The 22,051-nt window shown below is 45.9% G+C and overlaps 1 pseudogene; it reads left to right on the forward strand.

The window, feature by feature from the left end:
* LOC123929352 overlaps positions 1–17,648 on the forward strand; it is a 97,082-nt pseudogene extending 79,434 nt beyond the window's left edge.
* The last annotated feature ends 4,403 nt before the right edge of the window (positions 17,649–22,051 follow it).

A 22,051-nucleotide genomic window follows, 5' to 3' on the forward strand; every position in this document is an offset into this window, starting at 1 on the left:
CAGAAGGCCCTGCCAGACCAGGCTGACCTCATTTTGCAATGCTGGCTTTGGGGGATTTTATTTTAAAACCTGAGTATTTATACAGTTTGCATTCTTGAGGAGGTGATAGATTCTATTAACCTTCAAGAGCTCGCCCTTGCTTTCTCTGTTCACTAAGAGAAGTCAGACCGCCTGGCCGAAAGGACCCTGGCTGACTTGGCTTAGCTGAGCCCTACCTGTTGTTATTAAACACAGAGCAGAATTATTTTAAGTTCAATTTTTACATTAAACATAATAATTTTACTATGTTTGGATTCCTGAGGGCTCTCTGGACACTGTAATTTATTTCACTCTTCTGATTCTGCTCTTCCCCTCACCTCCTTGAATTCCACGCTCCACGCTAAGGGACTGGAGGGAAGGGGTGAGTGAGGGGCACTGTGACGGGGAAGAGGTTGGCAAGAAGATGGGAGAACAGCCACCAAGACTCGTGGTCCTCCCTGGAAGGGTTGGGAGTAACACACCTGATTAGTTTGAGTCAAATCAGGAGAGCAGAGTTTCGGAAAGTGAGAGGTTCTCCTTCCTTCCATTTTGTTTCCACGAGAATTCACAAGAAATCTAGTAACTCCTTGCATAACTAGGGCTGACCCTTGAACACAGTGGGGTGAGAGGTGCCGACCCCTGCCCCAAGGAAGTCAGAAATCCATGTGTAACTTCTGACTCCCCCAAAACTCAACTACAATATAGCCTGCTGTGGACCAGGAGACTTGCCAACAACACAGTCAATGAACACCTATTCTGTATGTTGTGTGTATATTCCATACTGTAGCCCCTAAAAATAGGAGCTGGAGAAAGTGTTATTAAGAACACAGTAAGGAAAGGAAAATATATTTACAGTACCATCCTGTACTCACCGGAAACAATCCACATACAAATGGATACATGTGGTTCAAACCCATGCTGCTCAAGGGTCAGCTGTAATTTTCACGGCACTCTTCATGGTTTCTAGACACAGAGCAGAAGTGCTGGAGTCATTCTGACCTGGACTGGACCTGCAGACCAGTGGCACGAGATGAGACAGGCTGCTTCCTCTCTCTGATGGTCAGTGCTGGTGCGTAGCTGCGCACATTTTATAGCAACTTGTCTTTTGCTGGAACATTCACACTCAATCCTTGGGCTCATCTCAGTGTGCGTGGGGCATGGACCAAAAATACAGGTCTGTGAAAATATGGAGAAAGAAGAAGAAAACATTGTTAAAGCCTCCCCAAACCCAACCAGCCCTGTCTTTCCCAAAGAAAGTTTGAGAAGCACGGTGGGTAAGGACGACCGTACCTATGCCTCTCAGATAACGTATGGGAAGCATCTCAGTGCTGACTGGTGCCCTTCTTCTGTCCCAGAGAAGACTCACAGGGCCTCACAGCCAACAGTTGAGACCCATGAACCCTGACCTTCCTCCAACAGAACTGGCAAGGAGGCACCTTGCCAGAAGGCTGCATCAGAAGCCTTTGGGAAGAAAGAAGTGCATGGGAATCCTCGTGCCCAAACTTCTTGTGAACACAGCAGGGTGCAAATAAGAAACTCCACCAACTCCCCATCCAGGAGGATGCCCCCAACTTGGGATCCACAGACATTATTACTGTCAAATCAAGCTTCAATTTGACTTGATGTTAATGATAATAATATTATTATTAACCAACTGAGCCAACTGAGTGGCTCAGTTAGTTAAGCATCCAACTCTTGACTCTGGTCATGATCTCAGGGTCATGAAACTGAGCCCCGCTGCAGGCTCCATGCTCAGTGGGGAGTCTGCTTAAGAGTCTCTCCCTCTCCTTCTGCCCCTTCCCCACTCATGCTCATTCTCTCTCTTTCTCTCCAATATAAATAACCTAAAAATAATAATAATAATAATAATAATAATAATAATAATAATAATAATGTGGCCATTTTCGAGGAGCTGAGGATTTTTCCCAAACAATTCCTGGATTTTCAGCAGAGGCCATTCATTCACTGGCACTGAACAATCTCCTTTGCCTCTTTAAAACAAAAAAATGAAACTGAGTAACAAAGAGGAAACAAGGGCTCAGAGTGGGCCCACAACACAACAATGGCCCCGGCATACTCTTTTATCACAGCAGTGACCCTGGTATATTCTTTAAAAAAAAAAAAAAAAAAAAGACTTTATTTTTTTAGAGGAATTTCAGGTCCACAGCAAAGTTAAATAAAAGGTCCAGAGGGGCGCCTAGGTGGCTCAGTGGATTAAGCCACTGCCTTCGGCTCAGGTCATGATCTCAGGGTCCTGGGATCGAGTCCCACATCGGGCTCTCTGCTCTGCGGGGAGCCTGCTTCCTTCTCTCTCTCTGCCTGCCTCTCTGCCTGCTTGTGATCTCTCTCTCTGTCAAATAAATAAATAAAATCTTTAAAAAAAAAAAAAAGGTCCAGAGAGTTCCTGAGGGCCCACCCACCCTAACACATGCATAGTACCCCTGAGCTTTGGTGTGTTCTCCGTTCAGACTCGGACACAACTCAGTTTGAGGTGTCAAAGCCGCAGGAGAATTGCCTACCCAACACTGTATAAAGTATCCCCCAGACCATGTCTAATCTCGTGCAGAAATACAATGTTCGGATCCTGTGACGAGGCTGCTGGCAGAGGAGAAGCCGCTCTCGAACTGGGCTGGTTCACCAGCGAGATGAGCACTGCCTTGGACAGTCATGCACAGTGGCCAGGGAGGCTGAAAGAATGTGGAAAATTGTAGAAAGGTGTAAAGTTCAGCAGGGCCCTGGCCAGTGTATTTGTGAAACCTGCTTTCCAATGACTGCTTGTGTACACCACTTCAGAGGGAAATAATGAGCATGAAATTCAATTATGCAGGCATCGCTTAGCCATCTCAACCAGAATTGTGTCCCTAATCTTTTATTTTGAAGATAAAGTGAAAAATCTAAAGCTACCCTCCTTATGATGGCATTTTATTTCCTTTGTGACTCAGCCAAGAGAATTCCCTTCAACCTAAGGCTCTAAGCTTCAAAGTCAGCTCTCTTCTTAGCTGCTGTCCTGCTTTTGAACCTTAATTTATGTTTTCTGCGTCCTAGAGAAATAGACCAAAGCTGACCCACCGAGAAGACCTCAGGAGCAATGCCAGGCTGCCTCGTGGAGAGAGGGCATCTCCTGCCTCACCTGTGCGGCCACCAAGTCCCTGAGGAGCTCTGGAAAGCCCTGGCCCAGTCCTTGATACAGGCAAGGTTAAACCAAGGCCTGTGGTCTGGGGCATGCTGGAAAGGCACTGCTCAGAGGACTCTATTTGCCCTTCCAAGTCTTGTTCAGCCTTTGCCATGCACCACCCTATACACCTAAGTCCCACCTACAGGACTCATGACTCACTCTACCTGCCCCACTGTGGGACCACATCTTCGCCTTCACAGATGAGTCAGCACCAAGCACCATGATGGGCCCCGGGGCGATGCCATCAAATTGCTGAATGAATGCCTGTTCAGCAAAGCTTTCCGAACAGGGCCTATGCCCTGAGGATTCAGGTTATAAAACAAAACAAGCATCTAGAGCCACGGTGTTTCCTAAAGCTCCCTTGCTCTGCTTTTCCTACTATTCCTCACTCAAATGAGAATCTAAGAAACTTCCCCTAACATGAGGCCAAACCAAGAGCCATCCAGGGACGTAAAGCACAATTCTACTCACTGCCCCTGACCCAGTATTATTTAGCCTTTTTTTTTATTTTAAAGAATTTATTTATTTATTTGACAGACAAAGATCACAGGTAGGCAGAGAGGCAGGCAGAGAGAGAGGAGGAAGCAGGCTCCCTGCTGAGCAGAGAGGCCGATGCGGGGCTCGACCCCAGGACCCTGGGATCATGACCTGAGCTGAAGGCAGAGGCTTTAACCCACTGAGCCACCCAGGTGCCCCTAGCCTTTTTTTTTTTTTTTTTTTTAAGAGAAAGAGAGAGCACACGCAAGTGGCGGGGAACAGCCAGGGGGAGGAGAGAATCTGAAGCAGGCTCCGTGCCCAGCACAGAGCCCAATGTGGGGTTCGATCTCACGATCCTGAGATCTTGACCTGAACCAAAATCAAGAGTTGGATGCTTAACAGACTGAGCCACTCAGGGGCCCCATTATTTCGCATTTTTTAAATTAAAAGAGGACACTTCAAATAGGAGTATCACTGTTTCTCAGTTGCATGGTCTTTTCCCCAATGTTAAAGATGATGAACAGAGGGCACCTGGGTGGCTCAGTAGGTTAAAGCCTCTGCCTTCGGCTCAGGTCATGATCTCAGGGTCCTGGGATCGAGTCCCACATCGGGCTCTCTGCTCTGCGGGGAGCCTGCTTCCTTCTCTCTCTCTGCCTGCCTCTCTGCCTAGTTGTGATTTCTCTCTGTCAAATAAATAAAATATTAAAAAAAAAAAAGATGATGAACAGAGTTTACGGTGTTGCCACTGAATGGATGATGAGTAGAGTTTATAGTGTTTCTAATAAAAGGCAGATAAGGGAGCCTAAATTTGATGAAGGAAGAAGTTCAGGTTTGAAGTCAGACATGGAGAAAAACTTTCTGAGGGCCAGAGATCAGTTATTGTAGCATAAGACTATCTTCTCTCCAGAGAAGCCTATGAGTTTGTGTTGGAAAAGAGGGAGGGAGGGAGGAAGAAAGAGAGAGAAAGGAAGGATGGGAGGGAGGGAGGGAGACTGATTGATTTAATCTGAAAACCCAAACGTGGTCTTTCCAGAGCCATAGAGATGGATTACCTTCCTTCCTCACCCCATGTGTCCATCTGTCAGAATCCTTCCTCTCCTACAAGGTCTAGCTCAGATGCCAGAGGTTAGTCTCCTCCACCCCTCTGCCCCATTTGTGTACTCCCTGTGTCTCTGGGATACTTGGGATTCATCAACACTTCATTGCTGCCACCTGCCCTGCCTGGGTGCTGTCCTAGTTTTCTGGGGACACAGAAGTAGTTCTGAAGACTAGGTCCCTGCTGTTACGGAGCCCACACTGCTGGGAGTATGCAGATGGTCAACAAGGAGACACACACACAAAATACTTCTCACTAGTTCTCAGTGTTGGGAAAAAACCCACCAGGTTAAATATGAGAGTAGGTGAGGGTCCCACAGGAAGGTGGGCGAGGCCTCTGTGAAGAGGTGACCATGAGCTGAGGGCTGAGACAGCCGGTGTGTTTGGAGGTGGGCAAGTTGACTCCAGAAGAGGGAAGAGCAGGTGAACTTGGAATGTTCAAGAGACAGAGAGCAGAGGTGAGAAAGGAGAGGAGGCTGCTACTGCCAACTCTCCTCCCCAGGGACTGTGCGGTCCTCTCTTTTTGGTAAAGGTCTTGGGGGACCATGACCTCCACGGAGTCATGTGATGGATGGAACACTTGTGCTCTGAAAACGACAAAGGAAGCCCCAACCCCTAATATGACAGAATCTGGAGATGGATCTATTGGAGGGAAATCAGGTTAGATGAGGTCACAGGGGTGGGGCCCCAGTCGGATGGTATCAGTGCGCTTGTAAGAGACCCCAGAGAGCTCGCACACTCTCCCTCCCCCTGCACGCCCAAAAGAAGTCATGGGAGCGCAGTGAGATGGCAGCTGCCCACTCGCCGGGAAAAGAGGTCTCGGAATGAACTCTGCCTTGCTGCCTCCTGGAGCTTGGACTTCACGGCCTCTAAAGGCATGAGAGAGAACCTCCTGTTGTTTAAGCCACCCAACCATGGACATGTGTAATGTGGTGGCCCAAGCTGACCAATACAGGTCTACTGGTAGGTGTGGAACTCAACAGAGGGTCTATAAATCTCTCTTCAGCCAATGAGTAATGGAGTCAGAGGACCGTCACCCACACCCACTCAGTCCCCCATGACTCATGCTCCACCCTGTGTACGAGGGGCCTAGAACCCCTAGTCAAAGCTTAACCAGGTATTTTCAAGAGATCCCGAGGGAGAATCAGAGCCATCCAAAAGAATGTCATCACGTATTCTTCCACTCCAGGCTCCCTTCCTTGCCAAAGAGCTTTCAAAGCTGTGCCACACCACAGTCCCTATAGCTAAGACACTTAGGTTTGTGCAGAGGGTGACAGGCACCCTCTGTTCCCAAAGCTAAAAACACCCAGTGCTGATACAAGGCTGTGCTTCCCAGAGCCCCCACTGATTCACGGCATAAAACTGGGGGGAGGGGGAGAGACACACGCTCTGTCCCATGCCTCCTCACCTGGGGCCTTAAGAGGCTCTACTTACACCAGAGCACTCACGGAGTCTTCCAGAGAAACCAGGTCCTTCAGCTTCTGCCTGCAGACCTATTAGTCTCCACTGAGCTCAGACCACATCTGCTATACCCACTGGCCCATCAGCGGTGTCTCAGGTGAGCTGACATCTGTGGGAAGCCGCGTGCCCCACACCACCTTGTCATTCATAGCCCAGGTCCCCAGGTCAAGCCGCATGTTGAATAAAAGATTGAACATCCCTGGATTCTTGGGCGTCTAGCCTCGAACTTCGGAAGGCTTTCTGGTATATGGAAAGGAGTGGGCTGAAAGTGAAGAGCAAGCTGACCCTACCCCCTGTGAGGAAGGCACGTGTGTGTCTGTGTGTGTGCTGCCGTCTCTGGGGATAGAGCCAGGGTATATGCGTATACGTCCTCATTGTGCTGCTGCCAGTAGATGCTGGACCAGCGCCCCTAGGCATGACATTTGTTTGTCCAAATGTCACACAGTTCATGGTCTGCGTGGGAGCACAGCAGTGCTGTGACACTGAGCAGCTCAGGTCTCCAGAACCCGGCAGCCTCCTGGGCGTGCTGCACCAGGGCAGGCAGCCAGAGTGCCACAGAGCAGAGGGTGTGGATCTCCGCACACCCACGAAAGCACAACTTGCTCGCACACGCACGCACACGTGCACACGCACAACAGCAGGTGAGAGGCACTTGGTCTTCAGCAGAGATGACCATTTCTTTTATGTAATTTAGACCCGCAAACCGTGCTATGCACAATCTTGTCCTGGGGACTTGATTTTCTTTCATGTGGTTCTTTGTGCTAACGAGATTAAATCAGTTCCAATAGGTACTGGTTTAATGGAGATGATAAACTTTTACTGAACTTGAGCACATTAAAATGAAATGTAAGCAATAGGTGATTCTGGCGTTCTCCTGGGGTCTCTTCCAATTTGAATAAAGCCAGCATGCCTTCTCTGGAAAATAACAGCTCCTAGCCCGGCTCACTTTATGTGCTTAATTAAAATCTATTTTCGTAGTATAAAAAGGAGCTAAAACAATGTAATGTTTCTTCTCTTCCAGAGAAGTCCAAAGAAACCTGTTTTCGAACTTGGAGGAGAGAGAGGGACGATTCCTTTCTTAAAAACAGATCTTTACATTTCACACAAAGAGCAGGTAACATGCTGTTTCACAGCGGCCTGTCTGCTAATCTGTGATCTGTTTTGTCTGTGAATGGGATTATCATGGTGGTTTATTGAAAACGAGCCAAAAACGATGTAAAGTAAACTGTTTACACAAAGCCACCAGGCTGAAAAATCCAAACTCAGACTCATTTCACGTTTTAACAAAAATAAACTTTATTATAGCTTTAACCAGACAGTTAAACCTTCCAGGGTCAGCTCAGCTTGCTGACTGTGGGGGACCCGAGGCCACGGCTCTCAGTAGAAATTATGAAACCGTAAATGTCGTGGTTAACCTCCGACGGTTGCCTTTCTCTGCAGCACTCCGTTCGGATTTTACTCCTGGCCAGCATTCTGGCCAGGCTCCTTGGCCAGGCTCCTGTCACTGTGTCTGCCAGTCCCGTAAGTCAAGAGAGGGAGGTTTGGCTCTCCAGCATGGCAGGGGGTAGACAGGGAGCTGTCAGTAATCCTTAGCCTGACCCCTTGGGGAAGACATCTTTATGTTTCTGTGGGGCTGGCAGGGACACACCTGGCCTCTTCTGACTCCTGGGGTGGGCGCCTGGTCCAAAAGGGTCAGTGATTTTTTTTTTTTTTTTTTAATTAATGTCCACTCTGAACCTTTGAGTATCTTAAATTCCAAGCCTCGGCCAAAACATTTCATAAGACGTGCTTTGATCTCCTTGAAAACAGACAAAAGACCGAAAGAATAGAAACATCCACCAAGGAAGCCCGACTCCGACACATTGTTTTGTCTCCTTGTGAGTTCTGTAGCAGGAAGCCAGAGAGTTCCCATCCAAGTTCACCATATCCACGGAAGTCACTTCAGAGATCACTTCCCTGGCGTGCCCATTAGGAGCTCACGGGAATGGCTCTGGACCATTTGTTCTTTGTTGGTTTTCTTTTTCCCTGAGCCTGCCTAACTTTTCCTCTTCTGGAGCCCTTTGGACTACAAAGAGTCTGTGTCCTTTTGACCTCACACCAATCATCTCTTAACCTCATTCATTCATTGACTCCATTCATTCATTCATTCACTGAAAGGATCCAGTGTGTGTGTGTCAGGTACCATGTGACACATGAGTGATACAAAGTAAGGCAGTGCCCCTGACTGCAGGGGCTCCCCACCTGAGTGACAGGTAGAAAAACAGGTAATTATACTATGGAATGATACATGGTTTTTAAAGGAACTAAGTATTATATGCTTCTTGGTCTCCGTCTAAGCTCTTTCTTTTCCCTGACTCTGGTGCTGAAGACCTTTGGATTATGTACTGAGTCCTTTTTTCTCCTCTAAGCTCTTCCCTGAGACTCCTTGCCCCTACACTCCTCTATGTCTCTGTCCCAGAGCTTTGAACAAGTACACATTGACAAATATTTTTGTCTTTAGTCCTGACCTCTCCCTGGAGCTCTGCAGTCTTACAGCCCTCTGCCTATCTGACCAGCTCCACCTGAATGATTAAAGAAGCATCTCAAGTCCACGCACAGTCACTCCTGACCTCTGCCTTCCCACAATGCCCTCCCCCCCGTGTCACCTGCCCACTTTCACCATCTGCTCAACTGGTCTAGAAAAAGACTAGGAAGCAACCTTGACTTGTCCTTTTCTTCCCCACTCTACACCCAAGCCCTGCAGATTCCATCTCGAGAGGCGTCCGGATCTGTCGTCTGTGTCCATGTTTGCTGCAAAAATCTACCTTCAATACCTATCGCGCTTTGCCTGCATTCATTCCTACAATAGCCTACCCATTCCCCCACTTCCGATCTGTTTTCCACACTGCGGTCTGTATGATCTTCGTAAACCTCAACTGGTATAATCTTGCTCCTCTACTTAAAACCCTTCAAAGGGATAGGCCTTCTGTTTCTATGACAGAGATGGAGTAACAGGGACTAGATTTATGCTCCCATATGAAATAACTAAAGAATGATACAAAATACATACAACAATTATTTTCAAAACATTAGGCCTGAGGCGATGAAGGAAAGTGACAGCTGAAAGACAAGAAACAAGCCAAAACTGTATGACTGCCCCAGCTTAATGCTGGAAAAGAATGTTCAGGCTGTGGAACAGGGACAGGGAAGCAGACAGCTCAGGGGTCTTGCTGAGTGGCGGAGACAGTACTAAGTGTCCAAGAGGCGAAGGAAGCCAGAGCTTGGCAGGGATGGGGACTACTGAGAACAGTGCTGCGGAGAAACAGAGAAAGTTCCAGATTTTAGCAGAGCATCCTCCCTGTGTTTTGAGCTGAGTGCTGCTTAGTGCATACCTGTGAGAAAACTAACTGAGGCAGTGGGGAGAAACACATGAAAGGATTAGAGAGAACAATCCCTCTAGAGGTCACAAAAGACAAAATAACTTCTCTTTCACCCACCAGAGGGAAGGAAAAAAAAAAAAAGCCTAAAGATGGGTCTCATACCCTGTCAGTTGCTTCTTTCTTGAAAACAAACCCTCCTGCAAAAAAAAACAAAAAACAAAAAACAAACACGAAACAAAACAAAACCCTAATCAAAGTTACACTCAAAATAATAACAAAGATATGAACAGAAATCAAATATAAAAGAGAAAACACAACAGAGAATACAAATGAGATCAAAAGCTGGTTATTTGAGAAGATCAATCAATCTGATAACCTCCAGCCTGACTCCTGGGGTGTGGGGAAGGGTAGGTGAGAAAACCACATCAGCAATAGCAGGAATGAGAGATGCGACATCACTACAGATTCTACAGATCTCAAAACCATTATTTTTTATGAACAACATTATGTCAATAAATGTGAAACTCAGAAGAGATGGACAAATTCCTTAAAAGAGGTAAAACCAACATTTGCTCAAGAAGAAATAGGTAACCTGACCAAATGACTCTGTATTTTTAAAAACTGAATTTATAGTTTAAAACCTTCTCATGAAGGAAACTTCAGGTATAGGCAACTTCACTAGTGAGTTCTAACAAACAGCTGAAGAAAGAATGCCCATTTGAAGAATCTCTTGAAGAAAACTGAAGAGAGGAAATGTTTCTCAAGCCATTCTATTAGGTCAGCATTACTCTAAGTCCTGAAAAAGATGTCACAAGAAAACTATGTAGATACAAATTTTCTAAAGAAAATCTTAGCAAATTTAATCCAACAATATATATAAAAAGGCTAGTAAGTCATGATCAAGTACGATTATTCCAGGAATGTACTTTTGGCTTAACTTTCAAAGCAATCAATTAGCAGACTAAAAAAAAAAAATCAAAAAAAAAATGATCATTTTAAAAGACTGATAGGAAACATTTGACAAAATACAGCATCCATTCCTGATAAAAACTCTCAGTGAAATACGAAGGCAACTTTCTTAACCTGATAAAAGATATCTATGAAAAACCTACAAGCCACACACACACACACACACACACAGTACATACTTCGTGGAGATGCAAGTAATTAATCATATTTACGTAAAATGCAAACTAATCTATAGTAACAGAGAGGAAATCAGTAGTTGCAATGAAGGAAGGTTCTGAGTGGGGGATTATAAAAGATCATACAAAACTTTGGGGGATAAGTATGCTCATTATTTTGAGCATGGTGATAATTTCCTGGGTCGATGTATATGTCAAAAATTAGACTGTACACTTCACACACATTTAGCTTACTGCATATTCTTTATACCTCCTCAAAGCCATTTTAAGAATTCTTCAAGGGTTTTCCATTGCTTTTAGAATAAAATCCAAAGTGGTTCTCATGGACCATTTATGGTACATTTATCAGACTGCCTGGAACACAGTAGCAGCTCAACTAATGAGTTCCCTTTCCCCTCCCCAATTCCAGTTGCGGGGAAGGGAACTGCATGGGGAAAAGTATATTCCCATGAAAGGGCAGGGAGTTTTTGGAGAATCATGACAAAATGGAAAATTTTAGGAGCATAGTAGGGAGAAATGGAAGTCAAACCTGGAAATGCACTTTGGCACCAGGTTGTAGAGGAACTGACTGCTTTGCTTCTGAATCTATCTGCAAATAACAGGAAGCTATAAAGTTGCTGGGGTGGGCTGGGAGAGAATTAGGGTGGGGAGATTTACAATTGACAAGAGTACTCTAGTAACTACACGGATAGAGAAGTAAAAACTGGTAAAGGCTGGTGAAGATCGGAAACAGAGAAGCCTTAGATTTTTTTTAATTATTTAGATTCCAGAAATGAGGAAGAAGAGAGGCATGAATTCTTCCAATCACCCAAGACCCTCACTTACAGCTATGTGTCCTGTCTATGTGTCCACCACCTACCTCTTAGGAGGCCCCCAAATAACCCTCGGTATCAAAGCTGAGACTGTGAACAGAACAGAGCTCTTCACCATCGGCTGAAGACAAAAATCAAAATAGCAGATCAGGAAAACATTGGAATGGTCATGAACTTTTGGTATCATTTTTCATATCCAGAGGTTACAGATGAGAACCATGGAGAACTTCAATTCTCTGATTAAGGAGAAAGAGAAAGGGGTGAAATGTTTAAAATCCCCAAGGCTACCAAGACACAAAACAAGAGAATTGGCAGCCAAGATCCAAGTAGTCAAGCCTAGTAAAGAACAAGTGGATAAACTGGTTAATAAGAGACTTAGCACCAGAACATAAAAACTGTGGGGTTGAAGGTTATGACTCAGGCTTTCCTAGCAACTCCATTAAACAGCGACATTCCATAACAACGGATTCAAATCCAACAAGGAGGTACTGATAAACCTAAAGGTGGCTCACTCATCCAGAGCAGAGAAGGCGAATGAAAGAGAAGCCCTTGTGACACGTGAATAAAAATACGACTTTGCTGGAATGTACTCCCAAGAGAACTACAAGGGAGTTCCTTGGGAGTAGTAAACTAAAGTTTTGTAAGACTTGCCAATCAGAAACTGGCTCCTTCCTGCAAGGTGGCACTGGTATTTCTGACCACGAGACCTGCGAACTTAGCGATGCAAGAGAATCATCACAGGTGAAGCCTGATAAAAACACTGATAGCCTGGAGACTCTGATTTAGGAGGTATGGACTAGAGCCTGACGTGTGAATTCTAAATAAGTCCCTCAGGTCACACTGATGTGCTGCCAGGCTTGACGATCCGTCACCTAGATCAAGGCCTTGTCCAAACAGAGAGATTTTGCAAAGGCGTGGTGACTAAATGTTACAGAGGAGAGTCTGACTTCTCTTTTTGCAATGTATTTGTCAGAAGAGACAGAATACCTACTGACCTACTGTATGTAATTTTAAATCTACATAGTGGCACACATTTAAGGAAGATCATTAAAAACAAAACTATATTTAGATATCAGTTAAGAGCCCCTCTCCCCTTTCTTCCACTCCTTAAAATGGGTTACGTAAGATGGGAAAGTTTAGACTTGGGAGCAATAGGGGATGCAAAGGCAAGTTCAAGGGAGAGCATTTCCAAGCTCTGTGACAAAGAGAAGGAAAGGGATTTTGGGGGAGGAAAGAGCCCCCCACCACTGGGTTGAGTCCCATTGGCCACCCCCAAGGCAGGGCAAGGCGGGGCCTCCCTCTAGACCCAGGCCCCATGAAGGGCTGAAGTAGGCCACTCTGAGCATCAAGATGTATCTCCCACATTTGGGAAGAACAACATGGGGAAGGTAAAGCAGCCTGAGGTCTGAGAAGCACCTGTGGAAGGGAATCAGATGTAGGTCCTAAATGGGAATGTGTCCTCGAGCCATTTCAAGTCCTGTCCAGGGGGACTGCTTGAAAGCGCAGTGGAATCCAACAGAGAAAATCCTGTGGAGAGTGGACAACCAGAAATCTAGGGGCTAAGTGTGGAGTACCAGCTGCAAGAGAGGGCCAGGATTTGAAGTCTGGGGGCCAAGTAGCCGCAGAGTCTCTGGAGGGATCAGAAAAGCACCCTCTGGAGGAAGAGCCAGGTTTCATCCCCGTCAGGTACAAGAACAAAGCCATCTTGGGACAGCCTTGGTCAAATCAGATGTCAGTGGTCCTTTCTCTTCCCCGCTTCTTATGGACATAAGCTGACATTAGTAAGATGATGCCTTGAGGCAAACCAGAAATAAAGAAAGAGCTGACTATACACTTCTCTCCTCGACAGCAGTTAGCTAGTCCTGGTAGGAGAATGAAAAGATTCAATGTCAAGTCAAGGCTGGAGTCTTGGTTACTGCGTGGGCATCTGCATAACTGAACTCAGACTGGCATGGAGCTTAAGCGCCCTGCCTTGGGTCCTGCCAGGTTCTTCCAAAGGCAAGGGCAACTTTAAAGGGAGATAAGTAAAGATACTCTTTGACTTCATTTCACAGATGATCATGTTCAATGTACAGTTAAAAGTTTATTCTAACCCTCGTCCTCCCTAAACCCTTCTTCCCTCCTCCCTTTAAGAAAAACAAAGGCAAAGGGTGCCAGGGTGGCTCAGTCAGTGAAGTGCCCGACTCTTGATCTGGGCTCAGGTCATGATCTGAGGGTTGTGAGATCGAGCCCTGGGCTGGACTCCAAGCTGAGCATGGAGAGTCTCTCTCCCTCTAAAAAAAAAAAAAAAAGAAGAAGAAGAAGAAGAAAGAAAGAAAAAAGGGGAAACAAAACTATTTTTAGTTTACCATCTACCTCATTGCACAGTTAGAAATCCCTTAGCCTGTAGGTATGATCCTGATTCCTGATTCCGGAGCTTCTATAAGCAGATGAGAGTAGAACAATGCAAAAAGACAAAGGAGAAGGAGTCAAAAGACCAGAGAGCTTTCCAAAGGCAAAGGAGGGGCTACTTTCCAAGAAAAGAATGTATGTTTTAAGGGTGCATGGGGTTTGTTTTAATTGGCTAGGGTGAGACACAGACATGGAAATGACTCTCACGAAGGAGGCAGTTTTTACAGTCACAGATCCCCAGGAACAGAAGGCATGGCACGCAGGGCCATACTCAGCTGGGAGGCCAAGGGAAGGAGGGAAATCCTGAGTAAGAGCTTATATTGTGGTTTCTGTGGGAAAGAACGTGCGAAGCAGGGTGATCTGGCTGAGGGTGGCTAGTCTGAATCATTTCAGCCGGCTCTGGGACACAAGGGAGGGCCCTCATTGTCGGGTACCTGGTCCTGGGTGATTAGCACAAGGGAATAGTGGCCGTGAACAGAGCCCTGCTCCCAATATAAAGGGTGGCTGGGGGGGGGGGGGGGGCGGTCCGCATATGAAAGGTACACTTGAGGCAAGTTATTTGCTGTCTCTAGGAACAGGCTAGTCCTGAAAGGGGATTCTCTCCAGGGTCAGCAAAGCCCCAAAACGTCGAAGCGTCAAGAGAAAAGGACATAGTTCATCCGACATAAAACAGGGTTAAATGCTGCAAAGAGGACAAGGATGCGGAATCCTACAACACAGGTCTAGGATTTGCCAACTGAGTGGCCACTGTGAGCACTTTTAGGAAGCAATGCGGGCACAGAGGTCAGGGCCAAAGGGATGAAGCAGAAGTTTTTGGTTAAGAAACAGTATCAGATGGTTAGGGTACTCTGTGTGTACACAGAACACTCAAAGAAAGTAAGAAAAGCAGTGAGATCGTAGGATAAGATAGATACAACACTAAAAGAAAGTAAGAAAAGCAGTGAGATCGTAGGATAAGAGGAAAGTTATTTCATTTTGTTAGACTTGTTTTTGTTTCAGCAGACAAGAGATATAAATTTGCCTGTAGGCAGCAGAGAAGAAACCAGGGACAGGAAGAGAGAGCTGCGAGAGGTTGGCCTGGACACTTGGGGGACTTGAACCAGCTCTGATTTCTAGCAGTGGGCAAGTGGACACAAGGGCTCATGGCGAGAAGGTGAACGTCTCCAAACTTGGACTGCAGTCACTTGGGTGAGTGGAGACTGGAACTGCCCGCCCGTCCGCAGGGGCCTGTCCTTCTTGCCAGGGTCTGGTTTCCTACAACCCTGGGCACAGAAGCTTCAACAGATGAGACAGAAGAGTTTGACTTAGGGAGGATACATCGGTGTCTTTATCCATTTTTTTTTTCTGTTCCAAGAATATGTTTATAGAGGACAAGCTCGTAGTAACCACGTCCAGCAAAAAAAAAAAAGAAAAAAAAATCAATTTGTTTACAGCAATAAAACCATACTGGTTCACTGAAGGGATCCCCCTTCCAGAACACCAACTCCAGCAGATCGGTCTCTCAGATGACAGATCCTTATCTTTGACCTCAAAGCCAACTTTTGATTGATAAATAACACCCTCCCTCCCCACCAGAGTACTTCTACTCCATTAGACCCCAATGCAAAAATATAAAATCACTTCTCAAGGGACACATTAAGTCCTCAATTGTAAGCAAGAAACACATCTTGTTTGTTCAATCAACCATCTATAAAGAATATTTAAGATTCACTGTCTTCATTTCATCAGAACACCACACCAAGCCTGAGGGGAAAGACAGTAAAGAATTTCCTTTTGAATGTGCTCCCACAGTTTCTACTAAGCACTTGCCAGACGTCACTTCACTTAAATCTCTGTGAGTGTGGCCGCTAATGCCATGATCTCTATTTTACAGAGGAGAACGTGTAATTTGAAGAGTTTAGCTGACTGGCAAGAAGGCCTGGGGCTGGAGCACAGTAGCTGGGATCCGTATGAACTGAGGGAGCTGGATCAGGGCAGGGGGTCAGGCCAGAGACAGCCTTCCTCAGCTGTCTCACCCTGAGAAGAGTCACCATGGGGAGACATGGTGAATGGGGCTTGTGAGCTTAATTTCTAACGCTGAGTGCTCTGCCACGACAGGCTTCGGCATGATTCTGGAGATAGTGGACGTGAAGTGGAAGAGGAGGAAGGAGCCAGAAAGACCCCAGGCAGTCGGGCACAACTAGTAGTAGCATGGTCTAGTTTCCAACTGGCCTCCAGTCTGTCTGGTACGTGTGTGATGAGGCTGCAGGGAGAGAGGGACTGTCACACTCTGCTTACTGTTCCAGCTGCCTAGGAGAAGAAAGTAATGGACACACACACACATACACACATGCATGCACTCATGTTTGCATACACACATGCACACCCACAAGCAAAGACAAAGGCACATATATGCACACACAAGCACATGTATGCACGTGCTCTCACCTGCAAACTAGACCTTTTAACACATGGCCCACTGGTCGAAATGGCCGCATATACCTGCAACCTGACAGCGCTAGATTAAATTGTCATCTTCTGGGAGGAGCTCGAACGAGTATGGAAGGAGCATTTCCCTCCTTCACTCGTTAAAAGTAGGACACTAGCCAGGTGCTCTGACTCAGATACTGGGCCTGTCCAACACGGAAGACCAAAAGCAGTGTCATGCAGGGCCTCCACTGTCAAGAAATTAGCAAACAGGACAGGAAACGATCCCAGAAAGGCAAGCCCAACAAAGGGGGTCCAAATCAGCAACACCAACCCGTGATTTAGAGGAAGGGGAGCTCGCTTTGGCCGTGGCGAGTCAAGAAGGCCCTCTGGAAGGTGTGGGGAGGGTTGACACGGGTGTCTGCCTCAAACCAACAGACACTTCTCATTCACCCAGTCGGGACCTCACCTTCACCAAGAAAGGCAGTGGTCACCACGGCTGGTTTCTCACTCTGCATCGGGGCTCGCTGGAGCTCTAGGAGACATCACTCCCTTCTCAGGGAGCTGGGGTATTAACAGCAGGACAATTTTAAGTTGGAAGGAACTTTCTTCCCAGAGAAAACTAACCATGACAGAGTTTGGCACGAAGCTGGGCTGAAGCTCTACACATCCAGGGCCCTAATCATCTGCAGACGTTTTAAGAACCAGTCCTGTGCATTGGATGGTTCTCAGGAAATAAATAGGGAGAGACGCTTTCTCCTCCCCAGGGCTCCTTTGCCCTGTTCAAATTTGCCCTGACTAATCGTCTTAGTAGGTGTTGGGTCAGAGTCAGCTAGGGGTCTGACTAAGGTCACTTAACTTGCTTTGTTTACACTGCTAATTTTATCATTGCTTGGAAGGCTAATGGTATTATTTATATTTTAACTATGATAAACGTCTAGTTAAGGCAGGGTTGGGGCAAGTTAAAGACCGATACAACAAATCCAGCGCTTTTTTACACAGGAAATATTAATAATTTTTTAGTTCCCCAGTCTTTCCAGAATCTTGTACTTGACAAGGATAAGCGGTCCTTCTAGCCTGCTGCTTCTCCCGTTCCAGTCTTGGGACAGACAACCAGCATCAGGACGCCTGGAGAGGGCAGGAGGACAGGGCCCAGGAGGCTGCCCATGAATGCCCGGGTCGGGCTGATGGTGCCTTCCGAAGTGTGAGAACTTCTGATGCACTGGCTCCGGGGACAACACAGGGAGCTAGCTGCTGGAGAAATGGAGGTCCGGGGCCATGGCTGGAAACCCAGTCGCCAGCTACATGAGAGCCATCTGTTCCTGGTTAAGGCTTTGGGGGGGGGGGGGGGGGGGCTTTTACGAATCTGTGCAAAAGAACAGTGCTTGTCAGGATTTAACGTGCAAATGAGTCACCTGGGATCCTGCAAAAATACAGATTCGGTTTCAAAATGTCTAGGATGGGGCCTGAGAGTCTGCCTTTTCACAAAGTCCTAGGCAATGCTGGGCTACTGCTCCACAGGCCACCCTTTGAGAAGCAAGTCAGAGAGGGCACCGGAAGGTCAGCAGATGATTCACCATGATTCAGTGCTGGCTTAGTGAGTCTCCCCAGCTGGACACTCGAGGTGTGCCTTTCCACAGCTCCCCTACTCACAGCGACATGGGCTTCTCTATGCTTTCTTTTTAAAAAAAAAAAAAAAAAAAAGATTTTATTTGTTTGAGAGTGAGAGAGAACATACAAGCAGGGGGAGAGGCAGGCAGAAGCAAGAGCAGGCTCCATCCCAGAACTCTGGGATCATGACCTGAACCAAAGACAGATGCCCAACTGACGGAGCCACCCAGGTGCCCCTTCTCGATGCCTTCTGCCAGAGTGCTCACATTATCCTCCCTTTGTAGACCAGTTTCCTCCTGGCCAATGTGAATCCTAGAACTGGAGCTCCACCTTCCAGATCTGTCCCAAACTGGCCTTTCCACGGAATGAACCAGCTCCCACCTCGGGGGAGGGTTTTTCCCCCTTTTTAAAAAATCCTGACAATTAAGAAATTTACTCCTTTTGACCACCTTCATCCAACCCTGCCCCCCACACCCCCCTTCAGTAACCATAAATCAGATTGCTCTACACATTTACTTTTTCTTTTATATTCCACATACAAGTGAGATCACAGAGCATTTGTCTTTCTCAATCTGTCTTATTTCCCTTATTATATCAGTGTCATGCCCTCAAGGTCCATCCGTATTGCCATGACAAAACTTCCTCATTTTTAACGGCTGAATAATATTCCACTATATATAGACCATGACTTCCTTCTCCCTTCATCCATCATTAAGTTGTTTGAATGTCTTAGCTATGGCATCAAGCCAACAGGTATGAGGTGAGGGCTCACTATGGTTTTGATTTGCACCTGCCTAATGCCTAATGATGTTAAGTTGGCAAGATTGGATAACCATCCCCCCACCACCTCGCTGTCTAGGATAAAAGGTAAGGAAGCCAGATGTAAAGTGGCAGAGCCAGAAGTCCTACCCCCGCCTATTCATTTGATAATTATGACTTAAGAACAATTTCAAGGGAACACAAGCTGAGCTGCTGGCCAAGTGAACTGTGCAGACCATGGATGCTAAAGGTGTTGTGGGTGGTGAGAAGGGTCACCAGGGGCTAGTGAGAGAGAGCTGAGGAGGGGCTAACAGAGGTGCTGAGGTTTGGCATCAGGTGTGGGCACCTGCAGTCTAAGCCTGATGGGAAATGGAGGCTGCAAATACTCCAGACCCCATCCCCACCTCCCACCCCACCTGCCATGAAGCTATACCAAAGCACAGCTCTCTGCTGGGGAATGCAGCTGCTGAGTTTACCCTGGCCAGGTGCCTAGGGTAGGACCATTTTATGGAACCTTAAGCCCGTATTATATGACCCCGGTTTTGGAGAGAGAAGAGACACTCTCAGGGAGTTTTCTCCTCTGTCTGCAGCCCTCACTGATGAAGGAGGTGGAAATGAAGCAGAGCTTCGAGGTGGGGGCCCTGGGGTGAGGGTGCGGAGGTTTGCTGAGATTTGAAGGCCTTAGCCTGCAGCATTGCTCCCCCTTCTCTTGGGACCACCTGGTTCAGCACACCCCCCCGTCCCTCTGGCCAGGATGCCCTCCTTCACTTTAGGCCCCCAATCTCCCTCCAAGTCTCTCTGCCCAGGATCTGGCATGGGAGTCTGGCCATCTTAAATTTGTGGGGAGAAAGCCACCATCCCGCAGAGTTCTGCTCTGGGATGTGTCTGCAGCAGATGAGAGTGTGGGATGGGGTAGAGGTTTGGGGTATCTTCCTCGCCTCTAATAAAGCAGCACTCCAGCGTACCCTAGGATGCAGGTGTCCAAGCCTGCCACTAAACCACGCCATCTACCCCTTCCCCATCTCGCTCCCATCGGTCCTCAGTGACCATTCCCTCTGCCCCCTGAACTTACCCTTTACCATCACACAGCCCTTGGTGGATCCTGCTTTACCTGGATGTTGTTTTCAAGTCAGTCACAACAAAAACTGTAAGTCTCTCAGGAACAGAAAGATCTTAGACTTCCCCGTACCTTTAGCTCCCAGGCCCACTTCCTAAACACAGATGGTGCTAAGTCAATGTCTTTTGATAGTAATGAAGCAAGCCCTGTCAGAGGTCCCAGAAAACAACCCACAGTGCCCTACTCACCAATGCGGGTGTCACATGACCTCAGAAAAGACAATGGGGAGAAATGGTCTCTGCAAGTTGAGAGAGAGACGGATCAAGATGGGAATACTAGGAGACATACAAGTGGTGCATTTGTGTGTGAAATCCATTCTAGCCTGTTCTGAAGAATCTGCCTGTACTCCCAGGGACTGGCATGGTACCACTCTGGCCTGAGGGGAGTTGTAGTTAAAACCCCATGATCTCTGCTGTACTACCTCACTTGGGAACCCCGTTACCACCCCCAATTCTGCAGTAGAGGGGTGTTTCCCCATTCCTGCCTGAAGATGAAGTGGGAGCTCTGGGGGATTCCGAGGAAGAAGCTATAGTCCAGCAATCGCTTACGTCATGGGTCTTTCTTGAAAACACAGATCCCTGGGAATTGACATTCACCCTGGGCTTGCACAGAGATATGTTATGTCTAATCGCATATCCTCCTCTCGCTGCCCCAAATGCCAGACCAGTGGTGGAGATGGTTGTTTGCTCTGGCCTCTTGGGAGGTCCCTCATGCCTCCTTGGTGACCTAATCATGAGAACCCTTGTGTATTTCATTTATATGAGTCACCATTTGGGCAAAAGAAGAGATCTCTTCAGAATATAGAAGCAAACCCACTAATAATACAAATTAAACACAGAAAATGTATTTGTTCGTTAGTGTTTTCTTTAGTAGAAAACTAATTAAGTGTAAGTTACAGAACTGTGCGGCAGTAGATACTCTTGCTCTGTTGAAAGTCATGGAAAATAGTCTGGCCAGGACTTTCCTAAAAATCACTCAAAATACAAAAGTAAATTCCACAGCGAAATTATAAATTCAGCGTCGGACTGCCCACATACGTCCTATTTTCCACAATCAAATTGTGTCAACCCTACCGTGACCCTAAATCTGTGTCTCTTTAGTCATCTTTTTGACTCTCAGCAGACTGGTGCATCCTGTACCATTCTTGTTGTGGGATTTTTTGGGGTTTTTTTTTTTTTTGGTTACTCATGTAAATGGAACCTTTTCCCTGTGACATTTTCCAAAATGTGACTGTTACATTATCATAGTGTTGAGATTTTATAATTGACCACATTCCTGTAGTTTCTTATCAAGTCAAAAAAATTTTTTTAGTTTTATCTATATGATTCCTTACATTTTCGTAGTCAGGTATATCCATTTTTATTTATTAGTTAAAACACTGAGGTTGGAAAGACTGTGTTTTTCCAATATACAATTAGAAAGTGAGAGAATGTAGAGCAGTTTTTATATTACAGGGGTTATCTGTCCCTTGAAAGTTGGAAGGAATTTGCCTACAAAAGTGTCTGGAATTGACACATTTATTCCCAGTAATATCTTGACTTTTTTCAACTGCTCTCTTGATGAAATATTTGTGATTTTCTACTTTAGTAAACTTTTCTAATTTACATATTTCTGAAGTTTGCAAACTTATTAGCGGTCTTTCTAAATGTTTTCACAATATTTTATCTATTTGATATTTAGGATTGTATTGTATCTAGGATTTGAGTGATCTCTATTTATTAGACAAGCTGAACTTTTACTATTATTTATAAATCCCAATTCATGAATTTCTGCTTTTATGTTATTTATACACATTTAATTTTTACTGTTTCCTTGTTCCTATAGTCCCTGCTCCATTTTTAAAATTTTCTTATTTTGCTTTTTCCAATTTCTTCAGTCAACATTTTTTCCGCTTTTCACTTTGTCTAGGAATGAAGGTATTTACGACCATGAATTTTTTTTGAACAATGCTCTGTTAGCCACTTACCATAAGTTTTAATTTGTACTGTTCACATGATCATTGCTTTCTAAATGTAGTCTAATTGAAGAATTAATGTTTCCTTTCTTCCAAGAACTACTGAGGACAGTGCACTAAGATCTCCAGATGACTGGGATTATTTTACTATTACATTTGGTTATTTATTTCTAGTTTTATAGATTCATAATAAGAATGCATAACTCATACAATTTCTGTTTAACAGACAGCATGTTATCATATTATAGCACAGGGTAGCATATTAAAACCA

The sequence above is a fragment of the Meles meles genome, chromosome 18 (genome assembly GCF_922984935.1).
Source record: "Meles meles chromosome 18, mMelMel3.1 paternal haplotype, whole genome shotgun sequence".
Lineage (NCBI taxonomy): Eukaryota > Metazoa > Chordata > Mammalia > Carnivora > Mustelidae > Meles > Meles meles.